We start from the raw sequence: 9,721 nt of genomic DNA, 5'->3' as shown, positions 1-9,721 counted from the left end.
TGAACATGTACAGCAACTATTTAGCCTTCCCAGGAAAACTTTTCGCATTACGACGTACGAAGCCCAAAACACAAAAAACTATCGCGCATACGTCATTTACATGACGGTGCCAAGGCAGGTCAGAGCTAAGATACACCACGGGATATTTCTGCTCAGATATTTGGTCAAGAGATGCGCCATTAATGGCATAGGAATAAAGCTTAGGATTATTCTTCCTGGTAAAGCACGTGTACACCAATTTTTGCAGGTTTATTTTCATTCCCCAAGTATGACACCCATCCAATATCCTATGCAATCATGTTGAAGCGTGGTGCAATCTACCAGATGACTAACCCTATAAAGTACACAATCGCCTACAAACAATCGTATTGTAGAAGCAATTGCGCTACAAATACCATTCATAAAAATTCAAAATAATAGTGGGTCCAAAACAGAACCCCGAGGCACTCCCGAACTTACATCGTTCGACTGCTGAACATTTACAACAACACGCTGTTTCAGGCAGCTCAAGTACTCTTGCATCCAACGCATGATTTCGGTATTTACGTTATACCACGATAATTTTAACACGAAATTTTTTTTATCGCGGGGTCCACCAAAATCTCAAGGACGTCGTATCCGTCACGGAAATGACATCGCCAGAAAAACTTCTATAGACGCGTCTGCGCCGGGATTCGAGCCACTAACTCTTTCACCATAACGGCAGGTACGAAATGCACTCCCAACTGCGCTATGAACAGACCCGCAAATAGAACCACGAACACGCCTTATATACTACCCTTCAGATGGTGCTGCCGTCTTGGAGAGGCGAAGCGAACTAGTGAATCATGACGCTACTGAGCGCCGACAGTTGGCCCCTCGATGTCAGTGCCTACGTGTACGGGGGACGCGCAGCGTAACATGCGCAGAAGCCTGGACGCCTGTAAAATTTTTCGTTCTTCATGGTGCGTTTTTCGTCTGCGAATTCGATGGAACGAACATTCGAACTTGCGAAGTTCGCAATGCCTGGAAATGTCGTCTACATGGCCTGCGGACGTCGCGATTTTTGCATTTCAGAGGCACGTTGTTTGCAGACCGGTTGTGATTTAAACAAGAAAAGGTTTTATTTTACTTCCTGGGCAATTTTCTTTAGACTACATTGCAGTATGTATGAGTTTAGTTGCGGTTTCGTACAGCAATCGCCGATTATTTAGCATTACACACACACATAGCAGAGAAGACAAACACAGCAAGCCACCCTGGCTTCGCTTTTTGTGCGTGCCTAGCAGACCTCGGTTTACCTCGGACAGTTCTTCTTGGGTTCTTCTGTACTTCGTTCCTGCTGTGATGTCCGCCACTTGCACGGACACCGATTAAGCATTCATTAAAAACGGCGCGCGACATCGTGTTGTGAACGCGCGTGCGTTTGTTTTGGTCGATTTGGTGCGCCCGCGCTTATGCCGCGATTGGACAAGCAACGCCATCTTGTTGCTAAGCGTGAGACCAGAGATGCCTTGACGTTCGCCTAGCTGTGTTCATATTGGCCGCAGGTCCAACCCCTCTACGCCGCACGAGCCGCACGAACGGCGTTCGCGGGGGATGCTCGACCGTTCAAAACATTTGGCACTTTGCCCCAGCAACGAAAAAATGTCGTTTCGCTGCACGAGCGGCGCCGCATCTGCGAATGCGCAGTGAAAATCCCACCACGTAGAACGGGCTTAAGGCAATGACGCCGACTTGCGAATGTCGCACTCGTGACATGGTCCGCTAATCCTTTCGATGTAGCGGACCGTGTGTTCACCAAACGATTCGCTGACATCCCGTATGGTTTCTTTCGCACGGATGGTATGCGAGCAACCTGTGGTTTCAGTCGGATTCACGCAATGCTGCGGAGCGTGGAATCCAGTGTCTAACGTTGATGCGTATAACGGTGCCAAACCAACGAAGTCTAAATAACAATGTGCAAGTTTATATCGATGCACAATAAACATTCAACTGCTCCTCGAAAGTACATTACACTTTCGTGTTTTACCGCTACCTATGAAAGAGAGATTTTCTAAGAGAAGTGTAGGAGAAACATCGTCAAATGGTTTTCCTAAATCAAGAAATATACAGTCCACTGAGAAACCTTGATCTAATGCAACAGCCATGCTCTGTTAGGTGACGTGGATCACACAAGAAAACCCAGTACAAAAACCATGCTGTTGCGGGCTAAGCAGCGAGAATGAATTCAAGTGATTAATATGTGAGTGAAGAGCACGTGCAGGAACACTTTACACACTACACTCGCTGCGGTGGCCCAGTGGTTAAGGCGTAATGCCCCTAAACCAAACGACGCGTGTTCGAATCTCGGCCGTGCGGCCGCTTTTTTGGTGGAGTCTAAAAGCGAAAACGGCGATGTGTTTGGGATATCGGTGCACGTTAAAGATCATGATTGAAAATCGGCGCGGGAAAAACACAGCACAAAAAAACAGCAGGGCTGTCCTGTCTACTACTCGTTCCTTTTTTTGTGCTCTGTTTTTTCCGCGCCGATTTTCAATTATGAACGTTCACCATCTCGCCCAAATCACAGTCCTCATGCACGTTAAAGGTCCCCAAGTGGTCAAAATTATTGCAGACGCCTTGACTAAGGCGCACCTCATCGGCTGCGTAGAGTGGGCGTTTTTAATTTCGTGATCAATCAATCAACTTTACACACTACACTCGTCAAAGAAACAGGCCGATAATTACGTACAAGGCTGTGTGGCACCGATTCATGTAATGGCGCGGTGCTTGAAAGTTCTCAATCATCAGGTAGAACTCCTTTTTTCCGTGACCTCAAAAAAAGGATTCCAAAATATTTTGATAACGTGGCTGCACATGAAGATAACAACGCTGTAGTTAACTCATTGGGCCACATGGAACTGGAAGGTTTCAAACATAAAAGCAGCTTCTTTATTCCGCGTATATCAAACCCAGTATCACCCATGGGTTCAGCACAAAGGAAACCAAATCTGAAGTTATCGGGACCAGGCTGCCGTTCAGTAAATACGGCTTTGAAAAACGCATTCAACCATGTAGCTTTCTCGCGTGCATCAGACATTAATGTACCGTTACATTCAAAAGCCGAGATCGGCACTTCGTTATTTTTGTTTGATTTTATTTGATAAGGCGCCACAGTTCCTTTGGCCAGTTCATAACACGCTCTTAAAGCAATAAAATAACGAGTGTTTTTGTTTTTCTTAAGGCTTCTTTAAACTCATTCCTCACAGCTTCCAATTTTACTTTATTGCACGGGTTTGGATTTCTTTTGTAAGCCGCACAAACATTCGTCGGTTTGTTACTGACATAGTGAACTGCTTTACTGAACCATGGTTTATTTTTATCACGGCGTGATGGTAATATCCACGAAGGTACGTACTGATCACGTAGTTCTAGAATTCTACATTTGAGAATTTCCCACAACTCATGAGCGCTCTGACTTTCTAAGAGTGTCCCGGAAACGCCATCATAACTAGTTTAGAAGCACTTGTTGTTGGGAGAGTTGGTGCATCTTGTTGAATAAACACGGGCTTTGCGCGATAAAACAACACACACACACACAGAAAGGACGGCACAAGTGCAAACTCCGAACTAACTTTTATTGGACAGAGCACACAAATGTAAGTACACTTGTTATCAGGTCGCTCATGCGCCCTTTCTACCACCATAGCCATCTATAAAAGCAGGTCAATCCCATTCCTACAGACACATGTCACGACATACAAGCTCTTGCTTATGAAGGAACACCGATGTATCACTCACGCATTCTCCTCCCTTCTTTCTTGTATGATAGGCCTCTAAGATTTCCCGTGCCTTCGTGTCGCTGCACCTGCATAGAACCTTAACTTCTTTTAACAGCGGTACACACTCGCAACTCGTGGAGGACATACAATCAGCGGGCAAGTGTGCATTAGTGTTGTTTTTGACAGAGAGGTCATGCTCACGCATGCGGCCGTTGATGGAGCGTCCGGCCTGCCCTACGTAGACTACAAATTCCAAGGGTATTTCATACACTACATCAACTTTGCCGTCCACATAGGGGTTGGCGTGCTTCTTGCCGCACCCTTTACGCTTCTTCTTTTCTTTTGCAATGCGTAAGCACATGCCTGCAAGTTTTACCGGGCGGAGAACAACATTTTATTTTCGTACTTGTTAGCGACCTTTTTAAGGTTATGGGAAGTTCTGTGGACATAAGGCACTACCTCGTGTTTGGTGGCTCTCTTCTGCTCCCCTAACATATTGGCTCTTTCTCTGACCTTAAGCTTCTTCAGTAAGGTCTCAGCTACAGCAGTAATAACGGACTCCAAGAGCTTGTATATCTTGACTCCAAGAGCTTGTACAACCAAGAGCTAGTATATCTTGACACGTGTCTGTAGAGATGTGATTGACCTGCTTTTACAGATTGCTATGGTTGTAGGAAATGCGCATGAGCGACCTGATAACAAGAGAGAGAGAGAGAGAGAGAAGCTCTTTATTAGAAAACAGAGTGTTTAGCCGGCGTACAAAATCGCCTTCATGCTACTCTGTTAAGGGTGGGGGAAAAGGAAGAAAGGCCCAAGAGAGAGGAGGACAGAAAAGAGATGCAAGCTGAGAGAGGGACGAAATTAAGTAAAAGCGCAAGAGCGAAAGTCTCAGAGTGAAGAGATTTAAAGTTTTTGAATTAAGCCAGTGTCGCTGAGGTACGAAAACAGAAATTTTAGGGCTAGGCGTTGCTGAGAAGAAGACGGCCAGGGCCCTAAAATGGTTTTTAAGGTTACTGGTCCTTGCGTATAACCTATGCGTGCAATGTTCTGTAGCAAACTTGATCTAGAGTCCTTGTAGGCAGGACAGTAGATAACAAGTGTAGTTATATTTGTGGGCTCTGTCCAATAAAAGTTAGTTGAGGGTTTGGACTTGTCCCGTCCTTACTGTGTGTGTTTTTGTTTTCTCGCGCAAAGCCCGCGTTTATTCAACGTCATAATAACTGACAAGAGGGGTGCGAAATCTCAGCTGTGTGAGCCTTTTGAAAGTTTTAAACGAGACGATCACCGTTGTCGAACTTGCACCCGGGCGTACTCAAGTGACATCTCACAAAAAACTGTTTTGTGATCGCTTATGGCGGGAAGCATTTGCGTCAAGCAATCTGCGGTCGAAATATTACTCAAAAATAAATTCAGAATATTGCCGCCACGCGTCGGTTGCAACATCAGCTGAGAGTGCGAGACTGAGCAGCACATTTTAAACACCTCTATGCCCAGTGTGGCTCGGCCTTGTAATGAATATATGTGGGACCAATTGTTGCTTATAAGCAAGGCAACACTTCCACTGTTTTAAATTTTATACTTGAATGAAGACAAATCAATAGAAAAAACAGAAGCAGCAAAAGAAACAAGCCCGACTGTCTTTCGAAAAAAAAATGGCTGCAGCCTGACCAGATTACACTGGATATGCAAAGCGAAAGGTCAGCATAGCCTGGTTAAATCTTGGCAAGCGTAAATAGCCTCATCCTCGTAATCGGGGCCTGCATTACCTTTGACTATTTTACATTGATTGGGGACTGAGTTTAGCCGTAGGACATCAAGGAGGCGACGAATACTACACCAGGATGGCCAGATTCTGTGCAAGGGTAGGAGTGGTGTTCCTGTCTAAAAGAGCCTCCCAAGTATGGTTGCACCCATCTAGTGCAGCCTCGTGGTTATCCAGGATGGCGTTTTCTACTGAACCAGGCAGCACTACAAACATGGGCTATAAACCCTGAGCGCACTGCCTGTCTCGACACATGCGCTCGAATTTTAGGGTGGTATCTTCATCTTTGGCAGAATAGCGATGCGGTAGTGCATATTGATGTTACCGGGCCCCCCGGAGCTCAGACTAGCCAGACTGCACTTCGGAACTGCTGTATTCAATTGGCCTGCCCATAGTAGGGCTGCAACGACAATGAAATCAGTTGATAGGCGGCCTCTCCTGCTTTATACGAAAGGCAACTGACGTTACTCACCACTTCGTAAGCTGCAGCTGCCGTTGCTAGGGGGGTTATGTAGCCCATATCGTTACCGAGAAACGCATGCTGGCAGCTTTGAGGTCTTCGCATTGTGTTCGCAGGTCATCATCTATTATATGGTTGTGACACTCACTTTGTGGTTTTGTATTTGGAAATACATGGGTGTGTCTTGCGTGAGCAAAGGCGATAGGTGCACCTTTCGCTTCAAAATTTATGCAACGGTTCTGTTCCCACTGATGTTCTGTCGACGGGCATGACGAAGTCCGACCAACGGTTCATATACAGCTTTGCTGTAAACTCGCTAGACAAGCGCTTTTTCAAACCTGTTTTCCCGGCTGACTTGTTCCCTCCTCTCCCCATTCTCGATTTGCGAGGTCTCAAATCGCAGTGCGTTAAGAGAGGGGGAATGTACCATTTTTGACACTTTTGGAAGTTTTCTGAATTATTAAGCAATTACTCTTGGTGAAAGTGGGATAGTAGCATTCACGCCACTGCAAACTACCAATTAAAGCTAACATGTTTCTGCACCTTAGAGCCCAGTTATAGCTTCAAAATTATGCCCTCTTAAAAGGGATTTTGGTGAGTGCAAAAATTGCCACATACTATAGGAAAATTGGGCGAATGTTATTGAAACAGTCCTATTTAGAACATACTGTTTGTATGCTGTAACGAGGTCCTCAATTACGAGATTTATTAGCAGGGGTGTTTAACGGTTCCTCAAGATCTGCGTGCATTTAATACCCGGGGTGTTTAACGGTTATTTGAGGTATGCATGCTGGCTCTTGACTGGACAGTATCTTAGTACCCAAAGTGTACTATTAGAAAATACCGATATATTTCATGTTTTGGCTATTCGTTTCATGGTGCAAAGAAGAGTAACAGCACATATTTGACGATACAGGAGTACCTCAAGGAGCCGTCTTGAGCCCTCTGCTATTTAACCTTACTCTTATCCACCTAAAGCGAGTACTCCCACCTGGTGTTCACGTCACACTTTATGCGGACGATATCTGCATCTGGAGTGCGTCGCGATCGCGTCGTACCACGCAGCAAAGGCTGCAGAAAGCTCTCGCAAAAATATCTGCGTACCTTTCACCGAGAGGACTCCACCTATCTTCCGAGAAAAGTGTTGCCATTGCTTTCACTCGCAAGCACATGAAACGGTATCCACTGGTTCTCGGTGGCCGCACCCTGCAATATGTGCGAACCCACAGATTCCTCGGAATTTTAATAGACCGAAATCTTTCCTGGGGTCCTGAAGTGAAGAAACTCCGCACAAAAATCACCGCCATCTCAAAAATCCTGGGGTATCTCGCCGGCAGTCGCTGGGGCAGTGACTGTCGCTCTATGGTACTGCTTTGCAAAGCCTATGTCGACGGTCTATTGCGTTACAGCCTCCCTGTCCTCCAGAAGCTTCCGCCCACAAGCAGAAAGCAGCTAGATGCGGCCAGAAACAACTGCCTCCGCATCTGCCTCGGCCTCCCGAAAGGGTCGTCGTGCCTAGGTACGATCGCTGAATCTGGCTGTCTGCCTCTGGAAGTGATTCGACTCCAGGAGACTGTGCGAATACATCTGCGACATCGGCTGCACGCCAAGAGCCGTATACTAACACGCATGGTTGAAGATGATAATTCGAGTTTCGGGCAAACACTCAGGACATTAAATCTTTTTGTTCCCTCCCAGGCACCAAAAGCAATGCCGTCTAATTTTCCACCCTGGACCCTCTCGCCCCTACATATCAGATGCAGCATCCCCGGAATCGGCTCCAAAAAAAGCATGCCTCAAAGCGTACTCTTACAATTAACACTTCGGCATATCAGCTGGCTGTACTCGGACGCAAACCACATCTTCACAGATGGCTCCTGCACACCTGAGCGCAGTTCCTCCGGAATATTTATTCCCTCTACTGGCCAGACGTTCTCCTATCGCCTCGAGCGTGCGACATCATCGATGACCGCCGAGCTTCACGCCATCAAGGAAGCTATACGCTACATTTTACGCCAGCAGCCAAAGCAATGGACTGTTTTCACAGACTCGAAGGCGGTTCTCCAAAACCTGCGACGCAGCGACTGCTTCACCCTACATGAACATGCCTCTCGCAACGTCACATACCTGCACCACCTTGCCAACGACGCTGGACACCGCATAACGTTTCAGTGGCTTCCCGGTCACTGTGGTGTTTTAGGAAATGAGAAGGCGGACGAAGCTGCTCGCAGGGGCCTGGAAATGCGCAATGTGAGGAAGATTTTTTTCACTAAGCGTGATGCCAGAACTATGGCGAAGGCGCTTGTTTTAATGGAACGGAACCGCCTCTGGTCCCTTCCAGATCACCACCATGCCTTCCTACGCTACATAGACCCTGAGCTCAGGATGAGGCTGCCAGAGGTACTTCCGCGCCGATTAGAGACATTATATCACCGACTTCGTCTCAACGCAGCGCTTACGAAGGCATACCTTTTTCGACTTGGTGTCACCACAAACCCTTACTGTGACAACTGCGGGTCACCAGATACCGTGAAGCATTTGCTGCTGGAATGCCCTGCATACATACACGCAAGATGTAGTCTTGCGCAGAAACTAGAGCGCCTCAGCCCAGGACCAATGACCTTGAAAGTACTTCTTGGTCCATGGCCATCTCCACCAGCTCAACGCAAAGTACTGGAGGCGTTGTTCGACTATTTGGACGAGATTGGCGTCACTGCAGTGATTTAGAGTTTTGAAGACAGACTTTGTAATCTTACTACTCACAAACTGAGTGTGCTTTTCTTGTTATTTTTCTGTCTTCTTTTATTTCTTTTTTTTCTTTCTCTTTCTTCTGCCCTGTAATCTATGGGCCCTTTTCTTTCCCCCTCCCCCTTCCCCCGCCGAGTAGCATGTCGGTGTCGCAATTCCGGCAAACATCTCGGCTTTCTTTTCTAATAAAGAGCCTTCTCTCTCAATTGACGATACATAAGAAAGATACCTCGTAAAGGCAGCAGCATAGACGCGCTATGCTGAGGCACTATGCCTCTAAGTGCGTGCTACGCCTCTAGAGCGTTGTAACAGGCCCGAAATGCTGCCTGGTCCGGTATAGAACGCCGCCGTATAAACCGGAGACTGTACTAGATAGGCTCAACCATACTAGGTGAGGCTTCCTGGGACACAAACAGCATTTCCTCACCAGACAAGGATTTGGAAACCCTGATTGAGTACACTTGCTAAAAGATCGTCTCAATAATTATACGATTCCACTATCGGCCTCCAGGCACTCGATAGGCATGGCTGGAGACCTTTGGGAGATGTCTTCGTCCTGTAGTGGACACAACCGGCCTTAAGATAAAGACAAAGATAAAGACGTGGAGGACCAATACCATGGCGCCAACAAAAATTATTTTTTTTCACGTTTGGGCACACGTATGCTTGCACTCTGAAACAAATAAAACAAAAACAAGATTAACATAATCGTACCTCTTATTACAAACTAACGTAACTAACCACAAACATGAGCTTCGCTAACTCAGGGTCCCAAATTTCTCTTTTTGGAAGAGGGTCCATACCATCTCTCAAAGCATCACCACTCCCTTTTTATCTCTCTTCAACAAAACATGTATGCTTTTGTTCGCGCCCGTCGCAACACTGCAAGCCTCAGGGCTGGACCAGGTGGCATCGGCACTCGCCCGCTGACTTTAGACGGCGCAAGCCATCATAGCGAGGACGCGGGTCAACCCGACAAAAGACAGAGTAGCGCAAGACTCACCAGAC

Source organism: Haemaphysalis longicornis, unplaced genomic scaffold (assembly GCF_048455015.1).
Source record: "Haemaphysalis longicornis isolate Haplotype H1 unplaced genomic scaffold, Haemaphysalis longicornis Haplotype H1 scaffold_10, whole genome shotgun sequence".
NCBI classification, from domain to species: domain Eukaryota; kingdom Metazoa; phylum Arthropoda; class Arachnida; order Ixodida; family Ixodidae; genus Haemaphysalis; species Haemaphysalis longicornis.
Note: the sequence above shows the minus strand (reverse complement) of the source record.